Raw genomic sequence first — 14958 nt, 5'->3', positions numbered from 1 at the left:
GTCTGTGCAGCAGGGTAATACATACAGAAGAGGTTGTTAGTGTGCAGCAGCGTCACTGTAAAACATGCTATTACTTTTTCCATGTGTTGACCGTGTAGAATACAAGAGGTAGACTCTCCTTTGATGCCGTTAAGGTATTTTATTCCCCACAAACAAAGTATTATTTATTTTCCTGCACAAACAGTGGCGGCTGTCTGTTATTGGAAATCCATCTGTACATTTTTAGGAAGCCATTTATTCTCAATCGGAAGCTTCGCAGTTGTTTTCTTCCTTTCGTGCTGTCAATGAGGAGCAGTGACAGTAACTACCAGAGCCTCTCCTCAGTCTAAGGCAAGGCCCCCAGGGGCCAGCTGAGCTTGTTTTGTGCTTCCACTCAATCTCTGTGTTATAGACTATTCTAAGCACTTTACGCTTTCCATTCTTCTAATTGCATGCATCCCCTTAAAAAAAAAGGCACTCTGGCTTAGACACAGCGACACTGTGAAGTTAATGTATTCCGTGGAGCTGAGACAGGGTGGTAGAGAAATAATGACTTCTCAAGCACAGCATTGCTCCCCTCGGTCCTCCTTTAGCTGACTACCAGAAAGGGGCATCTTCTTCTGATGGTAGACACCTTTAATTGCAGCTTCAACTCCAGCTCTCTCCCCTATTAATCATGTAAAATGACCCAAGAAGAGAGACTACTAAGCCCACTGTCTGAGTATCTCCACTTTGGAGAGAGAAAAATGTCATCCTTTATGTGTTTTTGCAGATCGCCTTACTGTTGGCGCTCTGATTATGCACAATCATGTGCTTAATTAAGTGAATATCATACAGGCTGGCTTGATGCTACAGGTGAGATTGTTGCCTGGGAGAGGTGCTGCTTGTCTCAAGAGAAGAGTGTGTGTCACGCTATCCCCACTTCTCTTATTAGAACACCTTCTCGGGGAAAGTATTTTATTCGCACGCAGTCCTCCTGTGCAGGTCTCAGGCCTGCTAATTACCCTCTATGCAGACACTGCACATGGACAAAAAACAGACCTGCATGAAATACTCTCAGGATTCATTGACATACAACCCTCCCACACTGCTTTCTTTGTCAAGGCACATTAACAAGATACCATATTGCTATATTGCCATATTTTTATTACAAGCATGTTCATATCTACCATAAAAGAAAAGAGTAATGCCCACCCCTCCCAAAAAAAAACAAAAAAAACATGGCCATTACAACACGAGTGTGGGAATAAGGTGCATGATATTTTCTCTAGCTGAAGCTTTTTGAAATAATATTTTTTTATTTGTTGGGCGATATCATTGTGTTTGAACAGTTGTCACCGCACAGTTTGGAAAGCCACTTTTTTTTCTGTTGCTATGGTGACAGTCCCAGTATAGGGCTGGGATATTGTTTCTTAGTGCCATATTGACAACATGCATTTTAAACAGGTTCAAAATCTAAAGAGAGTGTGTTCTTTCCAATTTAAAATTGCAATGTCATGTCTCTGTTTACTGCTCTCAAAACTCAAGTCGTGCATCGGAGAAAATGAAAAGACAAACCAGGCAGGTCCTTTACTCTCAGCGGCAGAGCGATCAAAACTGATGGGTTCAATCAGAGAAAAGTGTTAGAGGTTACAGATTTTAGCTTGCTCTCACGTACCCGGTGCTCCCATGAAAGGAAACTTTGCATAAAATATGCTCGTCCTGACAAAAAAAAAAAAAAAAAGATGAGCCAAAGTTTTCCTTGGTGTTGAAAGAAACAGTGTCCAAATAGGGATTTGCTTCCCATGAGATTCTTCATCACTGAACTGTCATGCTCTAATGAAGGCAGGGTAGGCGTAAACACATCCATCTCAATAGTGATTTGACTGCGCGTAGTTTGTGCCGACACAAGTCACTCTTACTTCTGGCCCTCGGGGATGACATGTTAAGACAGTCGAAGCTGCCAAGCTTTCATCAAAAAGTTCTAAAAGCAGCAGAGTACATAACTTAAAGATCATCGGTAGGAAGTCATGCGTGGGAAGGTGTCCCAGTGTATTATTTATTTTTCCTCTGATTGAACACTTTGTTTTTCTCCATGCTCCTTTTGCGGGATCAATTAATCAAAGAGAGAATACCAGTAATCATCACTGAATTTGTTTCAACCATGCATATTAACAAACCTCCCTGCTCCATAGCCAGCTCTGGCGCATTTAAATTCACGACCAGATGCCATTCCCTTCTTTCCCTGCCTTCTGCAGTGAAAGCATTGAATAGGGTAGCTTCATTGACCTCATTTAGGACCTCACTTTTGATTCAGTCACACAAACATGAATAGGGGTGGAGACGAAGCTCCTTTAATATAGCCCAGTTTTCTTTATATGGTTAAGATACAGATTTTCAACCAAAATTGTTTAAGTGGCAATGAATAGTGGTAATAGTATGGTAATGGCTCTGGTAAATATAGCATTGATTTCATGTCAGCTGTGACCAATTGTGGCAAAAGCCCGTATGTGTGAGTGAATGCCCTCTTACCTCTTTTAGTCATAGACAGAGCCGCCACTCGGCTCGGATGATGTACCTGACCTCAAAGAATCAAATCTCATCATCTCCATATTGAGAAGGGACAGCGCTAGAATCACCATTACTCATCTTTCAATTCCAATCATTTCTCAATTTGTTCAAGCTCTTTGCCACTACAAAGCCAAGTGGGCCATGAAGAGGAATGAGGGTGTGTGTGTGTGTGTGTGTGTGTGTGTGTGTGTGTGTGTGTGTGTGTGTGTGTGTGTGTGAGAGAGAGAGAGAAAGAGTGTACGACAGAGAGGGAGAGAGGAGAGGATGTGTGTGAATGAGTATTTGAGAAGAAAGGACAATAATGTGTCTTCACTTTTATTAGTGTAACAAATCACAGTGAGTACAGCTTGTCATTTTCAAAGCTGTACATCAATACGTTATGGGCTTGGCTCATACAGAGCAATATTGCCATGGCTAACATGGGGTAAATTTGATTTCATCGTCGATGTTATACTGTGAGGCATGTTCGCTTGTTTTCCCAGGTTACGAGGTTAAAAGCATTGACATTCTGTTTGTTGTTACGGTGCAAAGGATGAATTTACTTTGGGCTTTTTTTTTTGTTGTTTTGTTTATTTTTGTTGTTGTTGTTCTCCCTTCAAACCCTCAAAACACACACCATTCACATTTCTAAACGTCTTTAATCTTATCTATTCCAAAAGCTAAAATTCAAATCTCAGTGTGCCAATGACTACCTAGGTTTGAATGTCGAGGAGAGAGTGTGTTTGTGTGGAGCTGAAGCAGCGCAGCATGGAGTCACTATAGTTGTTGACTTTTGACACAGCTGCCCCAGGCCTCGGGGAGGGATAAAAATAGACTCAGTCTTTTTCACTTCATTACAGTCAGCAGAAGTTCGGTATTTCCCATCTAACAACTAATGTAGCACATTTTCTACTCTTCGCTATTGTCTCAATATTTATCATTTTCATCTATTTTTTTCATAATTAAGTTCCAGCAATTAAATGAAATATTGGAGAAGAAAGTATAAACATTGATCCACTATCTACATTCCTTATGTGTCGGGGTGAAGACAGTCCTAGCTCACACAGGGCGAGGGCAGGGTGAACCCTGGCCTATCGCAGGTAGTATGTAGTATATGTGATATCCTGTATGATATAGACACGTCATCGAAAGTTTCTAAAAGACTCACGAGCACATAGAGGACGTGCGAACAAAAAGGCTCCGACCTGGGAAATTGGAACTGAGATCTTGAAGCGACAGTGCTAACCACAAAAGCATGGTGCCGCCCAGAAAAGATAAATATGTTTTAGGTACATTAAAGTTAGAGTATTATATGAATAAAAAAAAAAAAAATCAATCACCCCGCCAATCCCAGAATTGGGTTTTCTGTCCCCATGGTAACTAAGTGATTTACTCACTGGTGCTTAATTGGTCTAACTTTCAGTTACCAAAAATAAGAAAATAATTTTCTTTTCTTTTCTTTGTGTGTGTGTGTGTGTATGTGTGTGTATTTCTAACTTCTTGATCGTTATTTTTCAGTTGTGAATGATTTATTGGCACTTTGATTAATTAGATGATTGTGGGCTGATTGTAAAAACTGTTTTCAGAATCATTTCAACTCCAATAACAATGCAGGCAGTTCACCAGCCAAGCGGATGATGTCATGAGTATTAGCCTCATCAGTGAAAAGGGCTCTGTGAGTTATGTTTTATATATATACAAAGCAAAATGGAGTGCAGAGATGTTAAACTAAAATGAAACAATATGTGTAACATAAGATATGGTTGGTATTAGTGTGAGCAATGGTGAGCAAGGATTACTTGCTAGCTTCTGTTTTATGTGTGAAACAAACACAATGATTACTTAAACATCTTGTTTTAATGCTCATAAGCTCCACAGAGCTGGGACCATGCAAGCTGACAACAGCTGCCATGGGGACTGTCTACAGAGCATCTAAGCTCACAAGGTTTTTCCATAAATATGTCAGAAAATGATTTTAATATGCACAATAGCTGAAGTGAATTTTTCATGACTTGACACAAAAATTGAGACACATTCCAACTTTCGGCCCAACTTAAACACAAAGGAACATAAAAACGCACGCATGCGCACAAAAGGCCAGAACATTCAGCGCTTGCCAAGACAGCCTGCTGATGTTTACCAGGGTTGATCAAAGAGCAATTTCAACCAGGCCAAGTTGAATTACTTATAAAATTACTCACATATAACCCTGGCAGAGAAAAAAACTTCCTGTGTGCTACTCAGCTAATTATTCCATAATTGTTGTTGGGGCCCTGTTGATGGCTTCCACAGTGCTTTGTGTGGGGTTGCATAAAATATTAAACAGACAGCTCGCCTTGTTCTGGTCAACTTAATTACCTTTCTCACTGCTGCACTGCTCTCATCTCCTACCCCTTGTGCTTTCCATCCAAGCCTGTTTAAAATATATTGCACATACATGCATGCTGTTTTTAATTATGTACTGCTGTGGAAACATTTTGTAGCTGGCCACTGTGGGCAAATTGCTGCATTGTGTTGGTGGTCGAGCTCACTTAACTTTTTTTCTCAGATTTGTTGTATTTTAATCTTTTATTTTTTTTCCCCTCATTGATTTTGTTTTATTTTACTGAAGAGAATATCTTATTGTATCTGCCAGGACCAAGAAAATGACTCTCTATTTTTACAGTCTGCTTTCACCAATAAACCGCACGGACTCATAAAACATTAAGAGTAAATGAGCAGCAGGAAGCTACAGAAAGAGAGGCAAGACATATCGTATGGTCGTATGAAAATCGGCACAACTGAAACCAATCTTCACTGGAGTTGGTGGTCCGGGGAACTGTATCTGCTTTTAAAATGTCTCGGGCCTCAGAGAGGGCAACCACATTGTCAGCAGAAACACTCAACCTCCTCTTGTCCCCAGGTTATGAATAATGGATTTAGTGACCCTCCCTATATCCTACGTAGTTACCAGTCAATATTACTCCGGTTCGACCGAGGAACAGAGACTTTAACTCCAATTATACACTGAGCAGCACTTGACATTCAAGTTAAATATTGCAAGGCTTTTGTATTTTCCCCATTGTTATTGCTCTTGGGGAAAATTGTCAGGCCAGGCCCTCGTCTCAACTTTTAGAGAGGTACATTGCACCTAAGCACTGTTATCGAACCTCTGGTTGTAGATAACTCATTCCACCGCCTCATCAAAGGTAAAGGCTTTTGTGTGTTTCCGAGTAAATGTGCATGGAAATATTTCCCTGCCACTTCACTACAATCAGAGCTGTGCGGTAAAGGCCAGCATTGCTGTCCTCAGAAGAGCAGGCTGTCCATGATGTGTCAGCAGCCTAGATGTGCCGTGTGCTCTCATACAGGGGGATCAAACAGACAGGCACGTTGTTCCATTGTCCTTTTCTATCCCTCAGGTAAGCACATGAGGTGAAAAGAGCACCCTCAGATCCGTGGCCTCATTCTGTGCCGTTTATCAGCCATGCAGCACGCCTTATCTCACAAGAGAGATGTTTGCAGGGAGACGGCTTAGTTTTGTTTATGTTGCAGTAAATGTTGCACAGTAGAAGAGGTGTTAAACTTTATAGCTCATTCCATAGGTCTTCTAAGTAGCTGCAATGAGTGATGGTTCAGTTTGCTTTTCCCAGAAGGGCAAAGCAAACACCTTGACAACAGTAATTAAAAGTGCATGTGAGGCCTAATTCATTTTCTTCTCTCCGTCTCCTCCCTTCACTTGGCCTAATAAATCAGTTATGCTTGAAGTATCTGCTTCTACTTAACTCTTCAATTTACCAGTGCATTTTGGGATATCGCCTTGTGTCTGACAAGGAGCTGCTATAAAAGTTGTAGAAAATTGTTGTGGGAATTCGATGTCTCCGTTGGATCCAGACTGAGCTTAACGCTGGATGTCAAAGTTTTAATCTCTCCTCAATGCTCAAGCGTTATAATGTCTGCAAAACGTCTACAGCGCCGTCTGCGTACATGTGGGTAATAGTTTATTCAGGTATTGTCTGCTTTGCATAAATTTACCTCTGGGGCAAAATTCAGAGACATGTTGCAGTATAGTCAAGCCTCTCAAATAAAATTAGAACACTTTACCATGACAAACCTTTTAGATAATAGAATGGGCTGGGTGCATTATTACAGGCCTTTCTAATTATCCAAATCTTAAAAAAAACACCACCTTTGCAATCAATACAATGTCCCAATGCCACCTCCACCATGACCCCTCCTCCAGACTACCCCCTGCCCCGCCCATGCCTATGCTTTCTTCTGTGTAGTCATTTCTAAGGCAATTACAGGCCAGAAAGTCGCTGTTGAAAATGTAACCGCTATTGAGCAGCAGTGTCGCCCACCACCCTCCTTTTGGTCAATAACAACACAAATCAATGGCCAGCCAGTCAGCCGGTCTGCATGCGTTTGTTTCTTAATCCATAAATGTCCACCCCATAAACTTGTAAACCTCGGTTGTCAGGGCCATTATTATGATATTTCCAAGCTGGAAGTAACTGTATAATCATTACCACTTCATGAAATCTTAATAGGTGCTGTACATTAGAGGTAACAGTAATGGCACAAGCCACGAAACTGTGACTCCATCAGTAGTAAAACAGCTGGCAGGGAAAAAGTTTTGTGTCTACCATGTAAGAAATCTGGGCCCTTTTTGTTGTTGGCGGTCTTCCATTATGTCAGTGGGGATACTTGGAAAACTTGTTTGCTAAAAAGGTAAACACAAAATGTTGCTGAGGTGGCAACAAAGGACATCACAGTGGCCGTTCACACCTTTCATTAAACTATGCCTTTTATCTTATTTCCAGAAATGATTTTGACCCGATTCCACACACGCATGGCATTAAAATGTGTCTCGACACTGAGATCCAATCGCTGTAGCAGCTCATGTTACATCCTCCAAACAAACAGAGAAGGACTGACACCAAGCCATGAGCTCAATATTGGGTTTGCTTGCTCCATCCTTGGGTTTCACAGACCTTGACACAAGAACAAAAATAACAAAATATTCCTGCGGAGAAAAATTGAGCTATGAAACTTGCATTAGAGAGCATTAATTCAGAGTTGGAGAGTTGACACCAGGTGCAACCAAACAGAAAGATTTGATATCTCTGGGTCACACGGGAGACTTCCTAGCAGGCAAAAGGCAGTGTCGGGAGGAGAGAAGCAGCATCGAACTAGTCACCCAAGAGGTCTTATCCGCCTGTCGTATTATTTCACCACAAAGAGCCACATGGTCCTTATCTCATGCCCATCTCCATGATAAGGTCTGCTGCCACAAACAAAAATAAAAGACAAAAAGGGAGGGTGCAAGAGAACAAAATGACAGAGCAGAGCAAGGCTCTTTCAATGTCTTGGCCTTTTATTACCTTTCCCTGCAAGATGACTGATAAAATCCCAAAGACAATGAAGGAGGGAAAGACAGGAGATAAGTTGAGGGAAAGGAAAGGCTAAAACTAAAAAGATAAAGACTGTGTAAGGGTCCAAGCATTTTATTAAAGGAAAAGCCTGATGTTGGCGATGGCACGGGGGCGAGGAGGATAAGATTAAATGAGGGAGGTGGTAGGATTAACTCTGGAAAAGGATACAAGCACACATACACACTCACATCAGCTCATGTCCTTCCTACTTGTACATTCTGTTCCTTTGTTTTCTGTGTTTTGGGAAAACTGCGGACAGGTTGTCAGGTACAGCCTCGTCTTGAGAACCTCCATAGTGCCCATGTACCTGAGTGAGTGAGTGTGTGTGTGTGTGTGTGTGTGTGTGTGTGTGTGTGTGTGTGTGTGGGTGTGCATCTGTTGAAAGTTATTCACTTTTATGTGACTTTTTTTCTGCTTCATCTCATTTTTAAGAACTAGATCAGGTATACATCCAAGATCTAAGCCTGTGCAGTCACCCGCTGTGGGGGACACGCCAGAGTCCACAGACCTGACATCGGTCTTTATTCAAATGGGCTGTTTTACAGTCAATAGCGAGGGTGACAAGAAGATTAAAAAAGAAGTGCTTTAGAAGACTATGTTATACCTGTTTCCTCTTCTCTCCCTCAGCTCTATGCTCCACTTGGTAGAGTTGCAGGCCAACCTCGGTATAGAAATCCAGACAGTTCTAATGCACACCATTCATCATCATGGCAGTGGTGCTTGGCACCCTGGCCCGATCACTCCCCCCGTTATAAACCAAATCTCCAGAAGAACGCTGAGTCAGGAATGGCCTGAGATCGGTAGTCTAGCATATGGCGAGATTTGTGTTGGTCCTGTTTTTATGACACATGGTTGGCCCGTTTTGATTTGCACCAAACAATGTGGGGGGACTTTACTTCTCTTAACTTCCCATTGTAGTTTATTGCATAATGTTCCGCATTCCAATAATGGATGCTTGTTTAAGTTTTAATTATGCAATTACTGTAATTATATACTAGATCTTCAAGTAAAACCTGGCAGGTCTATAAGGCTCTACGGTAAAGCTATTTCATTCCTCATGAAATCCTGATTTATTTCTGGTTGTTCTGTTCAGGATGGTGGGCAGCTGCCACCAGCACTGTGGACCATGAATTTTCACTAGACACCTAGAAATCAGAGTTATAGTTGGCTGTGAAGGACAGATCCCATGGCAGCAACCGCATGCTTGTGTGTGTGTGTGTGTGTGTGTGTGTGTGTGTGTGTGTGTGTGTGGGTGGGTGGTTGGGTGTGTGCGTGTGCATGTGCACCCTTCTGTGTGTGTGCGTGTGCGCCCTTGTGTGTGCGTCAGTGAGTGTGAACTGTTCAATAAACTCATCACAGGCCTCATAAAGAAAGCTGACATTTACAGCAAAGCGCAAAGGTCAAGGAGTTGGTCCTGATGACATCATGATGGAGGAAAAGCTTTTCTTCCTAGTCCATCTCGAGAAATGAAGAGAAGGGAAGGAGAGGCAGAAATGAAAACTACAGAAAATAAGCATAGGTTTGATTCAGATGATTCATATGGAATAAAAGTCTAAAACAGATATGTAGAATTAATTTATTTTAATGATTTATGATGCATCCACACACACCGAAGCCAATTGAGCCAGCCTGGACAGCCAGTCTGATAATGTAGATCTAATTAAAACTCCCAGAGTGGGACCACAGCGTATGTCTGTGCCGACCCAAACACACCGGGCACACTCATGTCCTCATTAGTGCCAACAATGTCACTGAGCTTGGTAACCATACAGCTTTAAAATGTGGTATAAAGGAAAACGTGCCCCCTCGCTCCATGTGTGTATGCTGATGCTTTTGAAGCAATCCTGGCCTCCAACACCAAGGTGTGACTGCTAATGTGAGCTGTTTCTGCAAATGAAGTTAATGGAGACGGTGATATAGATGTGAGGGGAGTCACCGGCTTCAGCGCTTGGAAGAACCCCAGCTCTGTGTTTGGGGACTGAAAGTGTTGTCAGATTGGCAGCTAAACCTTATGGGCCTCTCATACCTTTGATGAAACACTGAAACGGGTGAGGAAGAGCTGACAGGCACGCTCCCCTCGGCCAAGTTCTGTCTTTTTTCTGCATCTCTGTTGTCTGACTTTGTCAGATGTGTGAATTTTTTTTTTTTTTTATGTGTTTGCGTGCGTAAGATTGAGAGGGAAAGCGAATAAAAGAGGACGGCGGAGTTGGAGACACTTGGTTTGTGTCTATGTGCCGACTCTAGTGTGTTCTGGGTGAGCAGTCATCTGATGAACTGCCTTTCCACGACCGAGGCTTGTGCACGCCCCGCCAGTGAGATCCTGTTGTTGTTGTTGTTGTTGTGGTGTTGGTTAACAGTGCCCCAGTACTCCCCCAGCACCACAACTCACACAGCAGCAGTGAGAGGCTGGCAGACCCTAATGGAAACGTCATCTTCCAGATAAAAGATGGCCTGGCTTTGATGAGAGGGGGAGTTATGGAAGGTGTGTAATAAAAGAACCATTTCCAATCGGTTCCGAAGCCAATTTAAGAGCGCCGAATGAAGACAGACGCTGTCATAGACAAACTGAAAAGCCGGCAGTCACTCATAACAGTTTACCATTTTGTCAGGTAGAGGGACCTTTCAATACAGCACTCCATACTCCTGCCTTGAGCAGGACAGGCTATAAATCAAACCCAAAGCTTGATTTAGAAATCAAAAGTCGTGTGCACCTTTGATCATTGTTCCTCCAAGTTTTCAGTCACACACTGCTGTGGTGCTGCGCTCACGCTGCGAATGTTTTGTGGCTGATGCTGTGCTTATAGAAAATAATGCACTCTGTTCGTATTGTTGTTTTAACCCAGGTGGTACCACACACTGCAGTGGGATGGTGATAATTGGTTGCAAAAGGGAGCAGTAAATAGATTTGCTGTAAATAGAGGAATTATTTTACTGCAGCAGCTACATCAGGCTCTGCTGCTTTCAAAGCTTGAGCTTTGATTGGGGCGGTCATTATGGCAAAAGAGCAGTCATTTGGGTTTGTCTGACAGCTCAGGTACCGACACCTAGAACATACATCAAATACAACACGGCTTGGGCTTTGCTGATAGAATTATCTTTTCTGGCACCCTGAAAAAAAAAAATAAAAAAATCATCAGCTAAAAGTGAAAAGAGAGAGAAATGCAAAGGAACCATAATGCAGGATAAAGTAGCGCTCCAAGACAAACAGCAGAGCTAACTTATTATAGTGACAGTGAGGCAGAGACACTATTGGGGCCAGTAAAAGGCCCCAGGTTGGACGCAAATCCAGGCCGATGCAGTTAGGACTGAGCCAAGCAGGCTTTATTTCTGACCACGGGGATTTAATGAAACAAATTCTGGCCTGTCCACACCAAGACTAATGTGAGACCAGCAGCACTGACTGGCATCCAAAGCACGTAGCGCAGCATGGCTGTTGTGATATTGAATTAATTACCTGGAAGCTGCCACATCTGGTTACATACAGTCATTTCTGGACCTTGCTTGTGAACAATCTGGGTACTTTGAGCAAATATTCTGCAACGTAGAGAAAGTGACAGGAACATCAGGGAGGGAGAGAGAGGAGAGAGGGAGACACGCAGGAAACGGTCACAGGTCACACCTGAACCAGGGCTGGCCAGCGAGCCTTTGTGGTTTGTGTTCATGATGAGCCACCAGAGTCAGCCACACCGACATATTTTATTATTTAAGTACAGAGAATAAAACAGACAAAAAGGGGCTTCCTGATGCCTGTTCTATTTTTTAATCTCAGCCTATCCCATTCTTCCTCATGTCACTATCATCGACCAGAAGCTGCCAGAGGAGGAGCCGTGATATCAAGTCAATATATTCTCTGCCACATTTCCACAGTATAATAATAGCTGATGTCCAACACGAGCCAGGGCTATGGTAATTCAGGTTTTATAAAACTGCTTAATGCCTATTTTCCATTTGGCCAATATGATCATATTTATTAATAAAAGCGCGACCAACGGGCGAATGATCTATGTAAGCATGTTTCCGAAGCAGTTATTTTCCAGAGTCTGCTGTTCATATACCTTGTGTCTGCACACAGTTTGTGGAGGTGCTTATGTTGCATTGTCGATTTGCATGTTTATTGCCTGAGGCGTTTGCACAACTGTGTGCAATATGGGCAGGAAGCACGTACAAACACATATACATTGATGTTTGTGAATGCGGTTTCGGAATTTTTCGACTAAAAGAAAGTTCTGTGCTGCGCGGTGGCATAGTGGTTAGTGCTGTAATAGGGAGGTCGTGGGTCGGTTCCTGGCCCGGGCCTTTCTGTGCAGAGTTTGCATGTTGTCCATGTGCCTGCGTGGGGGTACTGCGGATTCCTCCCACCATCCAAAGACATCATGTTTAGGTTAAATGGTGACTACATTGTCCGTAGGTCTGAGTGTTTGTTCGTCTCTGTGTGTTGGCCCTGTGATGGACTGGCGACCTGTTCAGGGCGTACCCCGCCCCTCGCCCAATGTCAGCTGGGATTGGCTCCAGCACCCCCGCGGCCCAGAAACAGATAAGCAGTAGAAGATGAATGAATGAATGAAGCTGTAGACAGGTTGGTGGCTCAATCATTCAGAGAATTATGAAATTGTCAGTCTGAGCATGCACTCTCATTCTTTCAATTTCTCCACAGTCTGAATTCACCGAACTTCTCAAAGATGACAGGCTCTATCACAGACTTGTCCATCCCACTTTCAAAACAGAATGGACAGCAACGTCTTTCCTTTTATCTTGTATGTTGATCTTTATTTCACATATTTATGGGATCCATTTGACAGTTATTATCATGCTGTCAGGCGGACAGAGGAGTTTGTCAAAGAGAGACAGGAGGGCAGGATGATGCAACAGCGAGGCACCCATCTTACAGAGCAGCCTCATCATCTCAAAGGCTTCAATGAATGAAAGTCACAACAAAGAGAAGGCCGAGTCATTTTAATCAGCTCTCCCTTATTGCTCGTCTTTTCTGCTTTCTCGTCCACTGCAACATGCAGTGTGATACTGAAATTGAGTGGCAGCTTTCTCTGTTATTTCCCTTCTGCATCTTCACTCCAGCAGAATCTGTCTTTAGCTCTCGCTGGAACTATTAGAAGATTAATCAGCCTGTTTTGGCTCTTCTTTGACACACACTGCTGATGATGCTGTTCCACAGGAGAGGCTGGTGGGTGGGTGGCAGCCATTAGAACATGGCAGCACTTTGATCTGCTGAGCGAATTTACAAAATTGCACTACTTGCTCCTTGTCATAGGGTGAAGGTTTAGAAATGCAAGAGAGAGATTAGTTTACGTTTCTTTCTGTTTTCTTCCTTTTTTTTAAGTAGTTTCAAATTTACATGGTGCAAGAGCTTCTCGTGTTGTGGATTTTTTTTTGTTTTTTTTTTTTGCGTGTGTGTGTGTGTTGAGCGGAGCCAAATAACTTTGGCTGGCAGTTTTAAAAAAGAGTCTGTTCTCCTATCTCATCTTTTTCTGAATCCTGAAGTAGCTTTCATGGCACTGGCTTCTACATGCCTGCCACATTGTAACCGTTGTGACTACAAAGCAGTGTATTTCCTGTAACTGCCACCCGACCACACACACACCTAGCTGTGTCAACTCAGCTTAATTAGCAGCAACGATAACGACCTGCAGTGAATTATTGTTTTTAATTACACAATTTTACCACCTCTACAAATAAGATCAGTGTTTATGAGCTGGATGAGGGGCAGTTGGCAAGGAATCATTTACCGTCAGTTTTCCCCTCCGAGCTGAAGTGAGGGTGAATCAACGTGCGGCCGCTGAAAAAAGAGAAAATTAAATCCAATTTCCATTACTGTGATGAAGCAATGACATCAGATCAGAGAGCCCTATAGCTATCTATGGAAATCTGAGCACATGCGTGCGCAAGCCCGCCTTCAGCACCAACCAATGATGCGTGTCTCGGTGCAAATCAACCACGCCACACACATATTCCCCCTTTCTCATCTTCAAGTAGACTTGTACACACACACACACACACACACACACACACACACACACACAAACAGACATAAAGAGTCTATTGAGCCATCACATGGATTAATGTTTGGTAGAGTGGTGTTGGATTTGCTCTTGCCATAACAAGGCTCCAGTGCTTCCCCTCTGCTTGGATATCCAGCCTTCATGGCCACGTTACACCTGGATGGCTCTACTAATGGAAGCATTTTATTCAGCTTGCATGCAGGAGGCCAGGCACGACCGTCCCCTTTTTATTATTCATACAGTCCTCTTCCCAGATTCTTCGTTGATTTTAGTCCCGTGACCCCTCCATCAGTGCAGCACAACCGCACCCCACGCACACACACACTCACCAATTGGGACTCTTCTGCATGCTTGATTAAATGCTCAGTGGGATATTTTCACATGTGCACCAGTTCAGGTGCAGATGCACTCCCTGTTGTTTCTTCCTACTCGTGCTTTGCTTTCATTTCAACAGAAAATCAATACAACCCATCCGCCCTACTTCGGCCTATCACAGGTCTAGAGATTGTTACATGATGATCTCCCATTCGGAGGATGGGGACAGAAGCCAGATTGTTGTTTTTTTTATATGTATATGTATCTTCGCAGTTGTTCAGATAAAGAATGGCTGTTGATGGATGCATTTTTCTGCACTTTTCTATGGTTCTGCAGAGATGTGTCCACTTCACATGACAATTTCCAATGCAAGAAATTAATGACATATAATTGGGTCTCATTCTCCCTGAGTATATGAACCCTTTTTGTCAGTCTGATACAGCGCGTTCGAAATCATTCGTATGTACTTTGCAATTGGAATCGGCGTCCTCGAGGCCCATATTTTCTTCCTGAAAACAGATCATTCCCTAATAGCTTCTGGCAAAACAGCCCATTGCTTTGACTGGCGTTGAGAAACAATTCTTGTCTGCACGGTAAATATTGTGGGGACCATTCAACCAAATGCAATATCGCAGAGGAGCGTAACAGAGGATGTATTTATTAGAAGAATATTGGGAAGAATATTGATATTGGAACACAACCTTTTT

General features: G+C 42.9%; 1 protein-coding gene across 8 annotated transcripts in view; it reads left to right on the top strand.

Moving 5' to 3' along the window:
* The window catches only part of LOC115055880 (neurexin-1a), a 230503-nt gene that overhangs the window by 153861 nt on the left and 61684 nt on the right, over nt 1-14958 (top strand). The gene's annotated exons all lie outside the window — the stretch shown is intronic.

Source organism: Echeneis naucrates, chromosome 15 (assembly GCF_900963305.1).
Source record: "Echeneis naucrates chromosome 15, fEcheNa1.1, whole genome shotgun sequence".
NCBI classification, from domain to species: domain Eukaryota; kingdom Metazoa; phylum Chordata; class Actinopteri; order Carangiformes; family Echeneidae; genus Echeneis; species Echeneis naucrates.
This window is presented reverse-complemented; position numbering and strand designations above follow the sequence as displayed.